Genomic DNA, 14,472 nt, shown 5'->3' with positions numbered 1-14,472 from the left:
CTAGACAGGCATAGCCTAAAAGATTTCGAGTCTGTCTCTTGAACCACTCAAACATATTAACATCCCAAACTTTAGTTTCTTAGATTCTCGAGTACTACTGATTGTGACAACAACAGTATCTCACTTTCACTTATATAAGTACCACTTATATAAGTATTATGTAGGATAATATTATGTACGATGTGGGATTTCATATTAAAACTAAAAATTGCATAGCCAAATTTCGAGTTCTGTCTCTTTAACCATGCCATGCCGACATAAAGATAATTCGTCTGATAAAAATACGTCAATAGCAGGATTCGAACCTACGCACACAGGCATAGCTCAACAGATTTCGAGTCTGTCTCCTTAACCACTCGGACATATTGACATCCCAAACTTCAATTTATGACATTCTCGAGTACTATTGATTGTGGCAACAACAGTATCCCCCTTCCACTTATATAAGTATTATGTAGGATGTGGGATTTCATAATAAAGCTAAAAATTGCAGCTAAATTTAGATTTTGTTTCCTAAACCACTCGAACATATTGACACCCCAAACTTCAGTTTCTCTGATTCTCAGGTACTACAGATTGTGGCAATAACAGTATCCCACTTCCACTTATATAAGTATTATGTAGGATGTGGGATTTCATAATAAAGCTAAAAATTGCAGCCAAATTTCGATTTTGTTTCCTAAACCACTCGAACATATTGACACCCCAAACTTCAGTTTCTCCGATTCTCAGGTACTACAAATTGTGGCAACAACAGTATCCCACTTCCACTTATATAAGTATTATATAGGATGTGGGATTTCATAATAAACCTAAAAATTGCATAACCAAATTTCGAGTTTGTCTCAGATACAACAATTGCGAGATTTGAACCTACGCAGGCATAGCCCAACAGATTTCAAGTCAGTCTCCTTAACCACTCGAACATATTGACACCCCAAATCTGACATATTAACACGCTTATAAAGAATGATTTATTCCATGTTCAATCGATGTTTGTTTTCACAATAAAGCTAATTTATTCCATGTTCAATCGATGTTTGTTTTCACAATAAAGCTAAAAATGCGTCAATAGTAGGATTCGAACCTATGCAGTCGTAGCATAACAAATTTTGAGTCTGTCTCCTTAACCACTCGGACATATTGACACCCCAAACTTCAATTTTTCCGATTCTCAAGTACTACTGATTGTGGCAACATTAGTATTATGTAGGATGTGGGATTTCATAATAAAGCTAATAAATTGCATAGCCAAATTTTGAGTTTGTCTCCTTAACCATTCCGAAGTATTGACACCCTTATATAAAGAATGATTCGTTCCTCAATCGATGTGTGTTTTCAAAATAAAGCTAAAAATAGGTCAATAGCAAGATTCAAACCTAGGCGGGCATAGACCAACAAATTTCGAGTTTGTCTCCTTAACCACTCGGACATATTAACACTTCCACTTATACAAGTATTATGTAGGATGTGAGATTTCATAATAAAGCTAAAAATTGCATAGCCAAATTTCGAGTTTGTCTGCTTAACCATGCCGACATATTGACACCCTTATATAAAGAATGATTCGTTCCTTGTTCAATCGATGTGTGTTTTCACAATAAAGATAAAAATACGTCAATAGCAGGTCTGTCTCCTTAACCACTCGGACATAATGACACCCCAAACTTTAATAAAGCTAAAAATTGCATAGCCAAATTTCGAGTTTGTCTGCTTAACCATGCCGACATATTGACACCCTTATATAAAGAATGATTCGTTCCTTGTTCAATCGATGTGTGTTTTCACAATAAAGATAAAAATACGTCAATAGCAGGTCTGTCTCCTTAACCACTCGGACATAATGACACCCCAAACTTTAATAAAGCTAAAAATTGCATAGCCAAATTTCGAGTTTGTCTGCTTAACCATGCCGACATATTGACACCCTTATATAAAGAATGATTCGTTCCTTGTTCAATCGATGTGTGTTTTCACAATAAAGATAAAAATACGTCAATGGCAGGTACTACTGATTCTGGCAACAACAGTATCCCACTTATAAGTATTATGTAGGATGTGGGATTTCATAATAAAGCTAAAAATTGCATAGCCAAATTTCGAGTTTGTCTCCTTAACCATTCGGACATATTGACACCCTTATATAAAGAATGATTCGTCCCATGTTCAACCGATGTGTGTTTTGGCAATAAAGCTAAGAAATACATCAATAGCAAGATTCGAACCTACGCAGGCATAAGCCCAACAGATTTCGAGTCTGTCTCCTTAACCAGACAGACATATTGACACCCCAAACTTCTATTTCTCAGATTCTCGAGTACTACTGATTGTGGCAACAACAGTATCCCACTTCCACTTATATATATGCAGGATGTGGGATTTCATAATAAAGCTAAAAATTGCATAGCCAAATTTCGATTTTGTCTCCTTAACCATTCCGATATATTGACACCCTTATATAAAGAATGATTCGTTCCTTGTTCAACCGATGTGTGTTTTCACAATAAAGCTAAAAATACGTCAATAGTAGGATTTAAACCTACGTAGGCATAGCCCGACAATATTGACACCCCAAACTTCAGTTTCTTAGATTCTCGAGTACTACTGATTGTGGCAACAACAGTATCCCACTTCCACTCATATAAATATTATGTTGGATGTGGGTTTTTATAATAAAGCTAAAAAATTGAATAGCCAAATTTCGAGTTTGTGTCCTTAACCATTCGGACATATTGACACCCTTGTATAAAAATGCGTCAATAGCACGATTTGAAACTATGCAGGCATAGCCCAACAGATTTCAAGTCTGTCTCCTTAACCACTCAGACATATTAACACCCCAAATTTCTATTTCTCAGATTCTCAAGTACTACAGATTGTGGCAACAATAGTATCCCACCTTCACTTGTACAAGTATTATGTAGGAGGTGGGATTTCATAATAAAACTAAAAATTACCCAAATTTTGAGTTTGTCTCGTTACCCATTCAGACATATTGACACCCTTATATAAAGAATGATTCGTTCCTTGTTCAACCGAGTTGTGTTTTCACAATAAAGCTAAAAATACATCAATAGCAAGATTCAAACCTATGCAGGCATAGGCCAACAGATTTCTAGTCTGTTTCCTTAACCACTCTGACATATTGACACTCCAAACTTTAGTTTCTTAGATTCTCGAGTACTACTGATTGTGACAACAACAGTATCCCACTTTCACTTATATAAGTATTATGTAGGATGTGGGATTTGATAATAAATGTAAAAATTGCATAGCCAGAAGCTAAAAATTACATAGCGGAATTTCGAGTTTGTCTTCTTAACCATTCGGACATATTGTGACACCGTTATATAAAGAATGATTCTTTAGCCAAATTTCAAGTTTGTCTCCTTAACCATTCGGACATATTGACACCCTTATATAAAGAATGATTCGTTCCTTGTTCAAATAACGTGTGATTTCACAATAAAGCTAAAAATTCGTCAACAGTAGGATTCGAACCGTGCAGGCATGGCCCAATAAATTTTGAATCTGTCTCGTTAACGACTCGGACATATTGACACCCCTTATGTAAGGAATGATTCGTTCCCCTTAACCACTCGGACATATTGACACCCCTTATATAGCCCAATAGATTTCTAGTCTATCTTCTTAACCAGTAGACATATTGACACCCTATATAAGGAATGATTCGTTCCCTATTCAACCAATGTGGGATCTCACAATAAAGCTAAAAAGTCACCAATAGCAGAATTCCTCCTTAACCACTCGGACATATTGACACCCCTTGTATAAGAATGATTCGTTTTCTGTCCGATCGATGTGGGATTTCACAATAAAGCTAAATAGTCTCATCAACCACTCAGACATATTGATACCCCTTGTATAAGAATGATTGGTTCGAGATGTGGGATTTCACAATAAAGCTAAAAAGTCTCATCGACCACTCAGACATATTGATACCCCTTGTATAAGAATGATTGGTTCGAGATGTGGGATTTCACAATAAAGCTAAAAAGTCATCACAACAAGATTTGAACCTATGCAAGCAAAGTCCAACAAATTTAAGTCTCTCTAACCACTCAAAAACATTGACATACTTATATAAGGAAAGATTCATTCTCTATCCCACCCATGTGGGATCTCAAGTCGTCAATAGCAAAATTCCTCCTTAACCTATTGGACATACTTATATAAGAAATTATTTGTTCCCTATCCAACCAATGTGAGCAGAATTCTTCCTTAACCACTCGCATACTTATATAAGGAATGATTCGTTTCTGTCCAACCGATGTGGGATTTCACAATAAAGCTCAAAAGTGAAATTTCACAATAAATCTCAAAAGTGGGATTTCATAGGATTCAATAACACAATAGTAATTTCATGGAAGAATCAAGAGAAGAAAGGAAAGAAAAGATAGTTTATAAATGGTGATTATCAAAGCAACAACTAGATCTTTACTAATAGGAGAGTAATTAAGCCCCAAGAACCCCAACTTCTCAACGGTAGATGGGTTACAATCTCTAAGGCAAAGAGGCAATTTTTAAAGACTTTTCTAAGGAAGTTGTAGATTAGACACTCTTGACAATAAGTTAATTAACATCCAAATTCTTGAAACTCGAACCGTGATAAAAAGACAAAGACCAAAAGATTAATCTATGTGGAGAAATGTCACAACCCAAATTTTTAAGTTTTGAAACTCGAACCGTGATAAAAAGGCAAAGACCAAAAGAAAATATAAGATAAAGTAAAATAAAATAAAAGATAAATGACGTAGAATTTAAATCGAAATAGAGACAAACAACACCACAATTAAAAAAAAAAGGAATCTCATTAGAGGATGGTACCGTTCAAATTTATTTTAAATAGAGAAATGGATTTGAGATACAATTACAAATTGAAGTAAAAATTACTCAAAATATAAAGATAGACCGATTCCGTAGAATTACCCACTCTATGGCTGCAGAACTCTCAAACACCCATCAACCTCAACTAACAACATGGGAACACCTGAAAAAGAATGGAGAAATAGTGAGTATAAAAATACTCAGTAAGCAACCTACTTGTTCGGTCTCAACACATTCTTAATCTAGTTGGTGTGCACGAGTTTTACTCTGAGCTCTAGAATGTTCAAGGTTAGTCTCTACTGCTATCTGGGGCTGCCTTGAAGTTTCAAGCGTTACTTAAGCTGCTCAGGAACCCACTTTAGGTTCATAGGAGAAGGTTCACCCTTTCCTGGCATCGTGGATATGTCAAGCGACAAGTCACTTTCGGGTGAGCTATTCTGTTCTTTGACTTAGGATAGCTTGCTTTGCCTGTGTAGTGTAAATTCGGTGACTTGGGTTAAGGCGTGACCTCGTAGAATTCTCTCCCTTGTGTGCTAGTATGATGTGTACTTGACTACTCATCATTCATGGGAGGTTAGTTGGTGAACTTTCCCTCAGTATTATATAATCACCCAGGGTTGGGTAGCAACCTATTTGCTTATCAACTTCTAAGATTACCCACATGATTCCATTGCCACTCTTAAGATAGAACTATTATGTAGGATAATCCAATTTAATTGTCAGATCACATAAACCTAATCAGCCCATGCGTGACTCGATAGTAGGGGTATCATAGTAAAAACTTGAATATATGAGTATAAGAGGGGAAAGGGTAGCGGAGACTTTGATGACATCATTAAACTGGTGACACCGTACATATTTTGAGCTCTACTTGGTTCTTAAGAGCATTTAGGCAGTTTAAAGCTTGCCTCCCTTTTCTGGGACGACTAGGACTAACTCCTTGAACTAATCTACTATCCAGGTGCACACAGGTCTAGACCTGTGATCACCCGCTCATGATCCTAGGGTATAGGATCTACAAAAAATGTACTGACTTAGGTCAACTTGCAATCACTTTAGCTCTAGTGCCCTAGTCTTAGCTTGGTGCTCTAATGCATGCTTCGCTAGGGAGATTATCCTATCGACCACCTAGAGCATGGTATACATAATCTAAACATTTGTGCAAGCTTATAAGGGAGATATCCTATCAATCACTTAAATCACTAAAAACATAAAATAAAACATTCATGCAAATAAACAAGCTCAACGTGAGATTATAACCATCAATCACCTGGAGCACAGATCACAATAGTCCATCCTAGAAAAGAATTTAGAGCACAATTCATCACAAATATTATCGTAGAAGTATTTTGATACTTTCTTACATCTTATATAGCTTACTCATCCATATTGCCCAACTTGTATTATAGTCCTGAAAACAACATGGATCTCAAAATCTTATCCTAGGGGTATAACGATAATTTTTCATATTATACATACCATGCATTCTTATAAAAAATTGCCCTTTTGAAGTCTTGAACATGCATTTTCTAGCCATTTAAGATAAGAAAGGTTGGCATGCTAGCACACCCTAGTGACCCCTACAAGTATTACTTGTCTAAAGTTTGTTTCGCTACTTACATGGATGAAGTATGCTTGAGCTAGCTTTTCTGCGTGTTAGAGGCTCTAAATTTTCTAAAATGTCTCTGGTGGGCAAGTATAATTAGGGTTAGATCAAAATCAAGACAAAAGTAGCTGAATGAGGGTCAAACAAGCCAAACAATGGCTTACCACGTGCATACTGTCACAATCGCACAATCGCAATAGAGGGACAACGATTGAGCGACACTTTTTCTAACCCAGCGAATAAGTCAGACATGTGAAATTTGCACTTCGTGGACAATATCGGCATATCCTTTTTCTCATGTCAAATTTATGCAAAATATTTTAGAAGGCGTGAGTGAGAAAATACTTTGAATTTTTTAATGTTATAAGCGATGGGAAATGCTCAACTTTCAACCAAAATTAGCTCGGTTTCCACTACAAATTTCTCTAAATTTCCTAAATAGATTCTAGAATAAGAGAAAGGGTAAGCACCATCGAAATTTCTTTCCCATTTTCACAATTAGCTCTAGTGGGGAGGCTTTCATAACGAATCGTCTAAATTTCTTTCCTGAATCAATGGTGAAGATGAGTTGATTGGAATGAAAACTACTCAAAACCATCAACAAACTAGGTATAACTTAAGAGGGGAAAGCAAAACTTGATTTAGTGATTTTCCTTTGAATTGATGTCCCAAGACTCTTAAATCCTCTTAATCAAAGCCTAAAAAAAAAAAAAAAAAAAAAAAACTTTGTGTATCAACAAATTTTGAAGAAAAAAATCTACTAACTAGCCAATCTTTTCTCTCTCGAAACAAGTTATTCATTCAAAATCCTCCACCTACAAGTTGAAACTCACCCAGGGAGACGAAAGAAAGACAAAGACTCCTACTTCTGGAAACTTGTACTAACTAAGAAGTATGGAGAAAATTATGGTAAAGAACTAGATTTCCTTATCCTCCGTTCTATCATTCCTAAGTCGTCATTATAACTCCTCCTCTAATTCACATCCAAGCCTCTTCCATCTAGTAGTCATAATGTCACAATAAGTTATTGTCTTGTTGCCTCCATAAAATCACCTCCTACCCTTCCCAAGCTACTGCATACACCTCCTCTAATTTATAATCATGTTCCTCTCCCAAGCATTCTCGAAGCAATTGACATGTCACATCCTCTTAGTCACCTTCATATTATCTCCTTTGAATCACGCATCAACCTCCTACAAGTCACAGTCATATCACAACATCAACCTTTTTAAGTCATAGTCATATTGGATCCTCCAACCCTACTCCAAGTTACCATCATATCTCTTTCTCCTAGTTGCGTCCTTGTCTCATCCTCCAAGTTGCCACATAAGTCTTTTTAAGTTAGAACCATGTCTCTTCTTCAATCTTCCTCCAAGTAACCGACATATCACCCCTCCAAGCCTCTTAGTAAAACTTGGACTCGAATCCCAGACATATTTTTCTTTTCATTATTATAACAAACAATATATTGTGGAGATAATTAGGGACTTGTTAGCTTATCTTTAATCGTGGACCCTCAAGACCATATCAACGTTGGTATTAAATGATGGACTAAATATCAAAGTAGATGTAGTAGTTTAGTGGTGAAGATCCAAGTTGTGGTCGTGTAGACCTATGCTTGAATCCCAACAATTGAAAGTGGATTGAGCGTAATGAAGTAATTTTTTTATTTTTTTTCAATGGTTTCTTAAAAATTACACATGTTAGTGAGCTACAAGATAATACGATCATGTTACTGTGTATGAAATGATAAAGGGTTTACTAGTTTAAACTTAACTTTAAACTATCAAGATGGGCTCACAGTATGAACAATTTGATGTGGAGACAATTAAAAGTTTGTTGGTTTATCCTTAAATTATGAACGGTCAAGATAAGATCAACCTTGGTATTGAATGACTAGTTGATCTTTGGGGCTGGTTTACGATGAATGATGCGCTAAAAAACAAAGTGGTTGTAGTTTAGTGGTGAGAATTCCACGTTGTGGCCGTGGCCGTGGAGATTTAGGCTTGAATCCCAACAGCCACATTTGAACAACTGATTGTGGCAACAACAATCCAATTTCTCGTATCCTCGATAACGGGCAACAACAATATCTTCTTAAATTTCTTCATCAAACTTCAGTTTCTCGAACCGCGGATTGTGGCAACAACAGTCCAATTTCTCGTATCCTCAGTAACTGGCAACAACAATATCTTCTCGAATTTCTTCATCAAACTTCAGTTTCTAACTGCTGATTGTGACAACAATATCTTCTTGAATTTCTTCATCAAACTTCAGTTTCTCGAATGGCTGATTGTGGGAACAACAGTCCAATTTCTCATATCCTTGGTAACTACAAGGACATATTTACACCCCTTGTCTAAGGAATGATTCATTCCTTGTTTAACTGAGGTGTAATTTCAAAATAAAGCTAAAAATTTGTCAACAACTAGATTCGACAAGCATAGGCCAACAAATTTTGAGTCTGTCTCCTTAACCACTCGAACATATTGACACCCATTATATAAGGAATGATTCGTTCCCCTTAACCATTCGGACATATTGACACCGTTATATAAAGAATGATTCGTTCCTTGTTCAACCGAGGTGGAATTTCACAATAAAGCTAAAAATTCTTCAACAGAAGGTTTCAAACCTGCACAGGTATAGCTCAACAGATTTCGAGTCTATCTCCTTGGCCACTCGGACATATTGACACCCCTTATATAAGGAATGATTCGTTCCTCTTATCCATTCGGACATATTGACACCCTTATATAAAGAATGATTCGTTGCTTGTTCAATCGATGTGGAATTTCACAATAAAGCTAAAGATTCGTTCCTTTTATCCATTCGGACATATTGACACCCTTATATAAAGAATGATTTGTTCCTTGTTCAACTGATGTGGAATTTCACAGTAAAGCTAAAAATTCTTCAACAACAAGTTTCAAACCTGCATAGGCATAACTCAACAGATTAAGAGTCTATCTCCTAGGCCACTCAAACATATTGACACCCTTATATAAAAAATAATTTGTTTCTTGTTCAACCGATGTGGGACCCAATAAATGTGGAATTTCTTGTGCAGGCAAAGCCCAACATAAGAAGGCAAAACCCAACAGATTTCATGTTTGAACATATTGACACCCTTTATAGAAGGAATGATTGGTGAAAGATTGGTTTTCTATCCAATCGACGTGGGATTCAACCACTCAGACATATTGATACCCCTTGTATAAGAATGATTCGTTCCCTGTCCAACCCATGTGAAATTTCACAAGATTTGAACCTGTGCAAGCAAAACCCAACAGATTTCAAGTTTGTCTTCTTAACCACTCAAATATATTGACACACTTATATAAGGATGTGGGACTCACAATAAAGCTAAAAAGTCGCCAATAGCAAAATTCCTCCTTAACCTCTTGGACATACTTATATAAGGAATTATTTATTCCCTATCCAACCAATGTGAGCAGAATTCCTCCTTAACCACTCGCATACTTATACAAGGAATGATTCGTTTCCTGTCCAACCGACGTGGGATTTCACAATAAAGCTCAAAAGTGGGATTTTATAGGATTCAATAACACAATAGTAATTTCATGGAAGAATCAAGAGAAAAAGGAAAGAAAAGAGAGGTTATAAATGGTGATTATCAAAAGCAACAACTAGATGTTCTTTGCTTAGCTACCATTGGTTACAATCTCTAAGGACAAGAGGCTATTTTTAAAGACTTTTCTAAGGAAGTTGTAGATTAAACACTCTTGACAATAAATTAATTAACATCCAAATTCTTGAAGTGTTTAATGTCGTGGCCTTGTCTTTGAAACTTTTTGATGAGTTAGCTTATGTCTCTTTGATGAAAGACCCTTAGTAAGTTCTCCCTATGTTGTACACAATGAAGTCATAAGAAAAAGGTTAAATCGTTGGTGGAATATGAAAGGTCTTTGATTCTTGTGTTTGCGTAGCCTTACTTTGTGTCATTTGCTTTAAGTTATGACTAGGTTTGTGGCTACAAGCACTATGTGAAGAACATGACATGATGTTAAATTGATAAGATTCGAATAAGTTAACATAGAAGGAATGGAAGAAGACAAGGTAGTTGTAACATCTAAGTAAGTAAAAGCACTCGAGAAAAAGTGAGAGATCTAAAAGAAGAATTAAGAGATCGAAGGATGGTTCAAAGGGCCCAAAGAAGATATATTCAACCCTTTAATAAGGTTTCATAAGGATCTAAAGACATTGAAAAAAAATCCTTTTTCTAATTGTTTAATTGGATTTTTAATATTTCATTGAAAAGGAATTGATTTTTTTTTTTTAAGGAGGAATTTTAAAATGTTGAAGGAGGAAAAAATTACTAAAAAGGGTAAAAACTTTTAAGAAAAAGTTTGAAGTTTTAGAATAAAATGTTAAAAAATAAAAATAAAAATACAAAAATGCTATGAAGTTCAAGATAATTATGAAAATGATCCAGCATTATATCGGTAGCCGCTTCGATTTTAGATTTGACAAGATGCACAAAATCGCTCATAGTATAAGATCTAACCATTGGATTGAGCTGAAATTTGAATATGTTCTAGAAGGCTCGAGGTTCCTTAGATCCAACAGCTAATATTTAAAATAAAGGTAGGTAGCACCATCATATGAGTAGATATTTTCGGTAGACTGTTTAGAAACTTCAAGTTAAAATTTAGTAGGAGTCTAGAATGTCAAAGACAATACAAGCTTCATTTATAAATAAGAAGTTGTGGGCAATGTTTTGGGACAAGAATCGAGTGATGGAGTTCCTAGAACTTAAGATTCAGACTCTTATTTTTTTTTATTTTTCTTCTTGAATTTCTTCTAAATTCAAGGGTTATGATACACTATTTTCATTCAAACCAATTTGTCCACCTTCTAAATGAGTTTACTAACAAGTTTCATGAAGGATTTTGGAATTAAAAGTTCACGTATGCAATGAGAGTCTACATATAGATTGCTTACTGGTTATATTTATATACCATCCTTTCGACAATTTTTTCTTCCAGGTGTATGATGTTGTTGGATGAGACGAGAAGTACTTGAAAGCTAGGTAGCCACCGAAGGGTGTTGACCTAAGGCATATGTCTTGTCCATTTATTTATTTATTTTTTTTGTCTGTTATATCATATACATCTTTTGTATCTCGGTCTGTTCCTTCTTTAAGGAACAAATTGAACTTATGTACATGTATATGTTTTTGCATTAATTTTTGTTATGTTATTGAATGTTTTAAAATCGGGCAAAATTTTATGGTAGTTTTCTATCCTATTCTCATATATTCATGTTGCATTGCATAGTTCATTAATCATGTCATGTTAAGCCTTTATTTTATTAGCCTATTAGAGAAACTAGAGTACATTGAACTGGTAGCATACCGATTAGCGTTACCCTCATTCCCCTCAGGAGTTCATGATGTGTTCCATGTTGCACAAGTATACAACAAACAATACACACGTGATTAACTACGAGCCACTCCAGTTAGATGAAAGATTAATCTATTTGGAGAAATATCACAACACAATTTTTTAGGTTCTGAAACTCAGACCGTGATAAAGACAAAGACCAAAAGAAGATATAAGATAAAGTAAAATAAAATAAAAGATACTTGAGTTAAAATTTAAATCAAAATAGAGACAAACAATACCACAGTTAAATACAAAATGAATCTCATTATAGAATGGTGCTGTTCAATTTTATTTTTAATAAAAAAATAAATTTGAGATACCATTACAAATTGAAATACAAATGACTCAAAATATAAAGATAGACGGATTCTCCAAAATTTCCTACTCTCTGACCGCACAACTCTCGAACACCCCTCAACCTCAACTAACAACCTGTGAACACTTGAAAAAGAATGGAGATATGGTGAGTATAACAATACTCAGTAAGCAACCTACTTTTTGGTTTCTCATCACTTTCTTAATCTAGTTGGTATGCATGGGTTTTACTCTAAGCTCTAGAAAGTTCAAGCCTAGTCTCTACTGCTATTTGAATATGTGGGGTGCCTTGCAGTTTCAAGCGTTACTTAAGCTGTTCACGAACCCCTTTAGGTTCACAGGAGGTGGTTCACCCTTTTCTGGCATCGTGGATATGTCAAGCAACAAGTTTCTTTAGGGTGAACTCTTTTGTTCTTTGACTTAGTGTAGCTTGCTTTGCCTATGTAGTGTAAAACTGGTGTCTTGGTTTGAGGCGTGACATCGTACAATTCTCCTCTGGTGGGATAGTATGATGTGTACTTTTCTACTCATCATTCATGGGAGGTTAGCTAGCAAACTTTCCCAAGGTTGGGGGAGCGACCCATTTGCTTACTAGCTACTAAGATTATCCAGAAGATTCCATTGCCACTCTCAAGATAGATCTGTTATGTAGGATAATCCAATTGAACTGTCAGGTCACACAACCCTAATTACATGCCTGACTCGGGTATCATAGTAAAAACTTAACAATATGGGTATTAAAGTGGAAAGGATAGCAGAGACTTTGATGACATCATTAAATTTGTGACATTGTACATACTTGAAGGTCTATTTGGTTCTTAAGGGCATCTAGGCGGTTTAAGCCTTTTCTCTCTCTTTTGGGACGACTAGGACTAACTCCTTGAACTAATCCACTCTCCAGGTGCACACAGGTCTAGACCTCTGATCACCCGCTAATGATCCTAGGGTATAGGATCTACAAAAAAATGTACTTACCTAGGTCAACTTGCAATCACTTTAGCAATAGTGTCATAGTCTTAACTTTGTTCTCTTGTGCATGTTTTGCTAGGGAGATTATCTTATCGATCACCTGGAGCATGGTATATATAGTCTAAACATTGGTATATGATTATAAGGGAGATATCCTATCAATCACATATATCACTAAAAACATAACTAAAACATTCATGCAAATAAACAAGCTCAACGGTGAGATTATAACCATCAATCACCTGGAGCACAGATCACAATGGTCCATCTTAGGAAAGCATTTAAAACATAATTCATCATAAATCTTACCATAGAAGTATTTTGTTACTTTCTTACCTCTTATATAACTTACTTATCCTATTGCCCAATTCGTGTGTTAAGTCATGAAAGCAACACGCATCTCAGAATCTTATTCTAGGGGTATAATGGTAATTTTTTGAAACATCCTTAAATTTTCCTATTTAATCTAAGGCCATTACTATACTTCTAACCTTACATTTAATGGGAATTCATTCTTTAGATGGACTCTTATTATAAATGAAACATGGATTCTTACCTCCATTATTACCTCGTAAATAACGAATACCAGGGAAAGAAAGGAAAAAAAAAAACAATGCTGAATTAAATACCCTATACTAACCTTTAGTTTATAAATGTAATTACAATTCAACCTGTATTAGCTTATACTAATAATGCAAATGCAATTCAACCTATACTAACCTATACCATGAATGCAAATACAACTCAACTTATACTAACATAATTTATTAAATTAGAAAGCAAATCTATCCTATGCATGTGCCATAGTCACGGGATTTGCGATGCTTCCATCGGTCTCACATGGGTGCTTTGCCTTTATCTGAAAATGTAGAAGCACGAGGCTTGAGTATTTAAAAAATACTCAGTAAGCGACCCCCTATTGGGTTTATGCAACAAGAACATGCAAATATAATGACGGTACCTATCATATCAGTCTATTTTCCTATGGCACTATCCTAATGGGTAGCTTAGATGTGTACCATATACTCTACATACAACCCATACGTGTGAGTACGGGCTCACCAGTTAATTTGCGCATCGCTGGGACCTTTTCTTGTCGGGCGAGCCTGTTCTGGTAGCTCTTTATGCCGGACACACATTAGAACTAGTAACCGTCACGGCAGCATTATGTAAAACATAATGATACTTTACCTGCCTAGTGGTATACGTGTCCGTACTCTTGTGATGGAATAGGGGTATCCCCCCAATGCATGAATGCACATAATGAATATGGTTCCAATATTTTTTTTTTTTCGACATTATTAAATATAATCCCGCTATCATTTT

At 35.5% G+C, this 14,472-nt stretch overlaps 2 non-coding genes across 2 annotated transcripts; both read right to left on the bottom strand.

Annotated features, from left to right (window-relative positions):
- Positions 1 to 284: 284 nt before the first annotated feature.
- On the bottom strand, positions 285 to 370 carry TRNAS-CGA. Its single transcript has one exon. It is a non-coding gene; the product is annotated as a tRNA-Ser (tRNA).
- A 696-nt stretch (positions 371 to 1,066) lies between these two features.
- Positions 1,067 to 1,148, bottom strand: TRNAL-CAA. The gene has a single exon. It is a non-coding gene; the product is annotated as a tRNA-Leu (tRNA).
- Positions 1,149 to 14,472: the final 13,324 nt, after the last annotated feature.

The sequence above is a fragment of the Cucurbita moschata genome, unplaced genomic scaffold (assembly GCF_002738365.1).
Source record: "Cucurbita moschata cultivar Rifu unplaced genomic scaffold, Cmos_1.0 Cmo_Scf00011, whole genome shotgun sequence".
NCBI classification, from domain to species: Eukaryota; Viridiplantae; Streptophyta; class Magnoliopsida; order Cucurbitales; family Cucurbitaceae; genus Cucurbita; species Cucurbita moschata.
The sequence above is the reverse complement of the archived record's forward strand: the minus strand, read 5'-3'. Positions and strand labels throughout refer to the sequence as shown.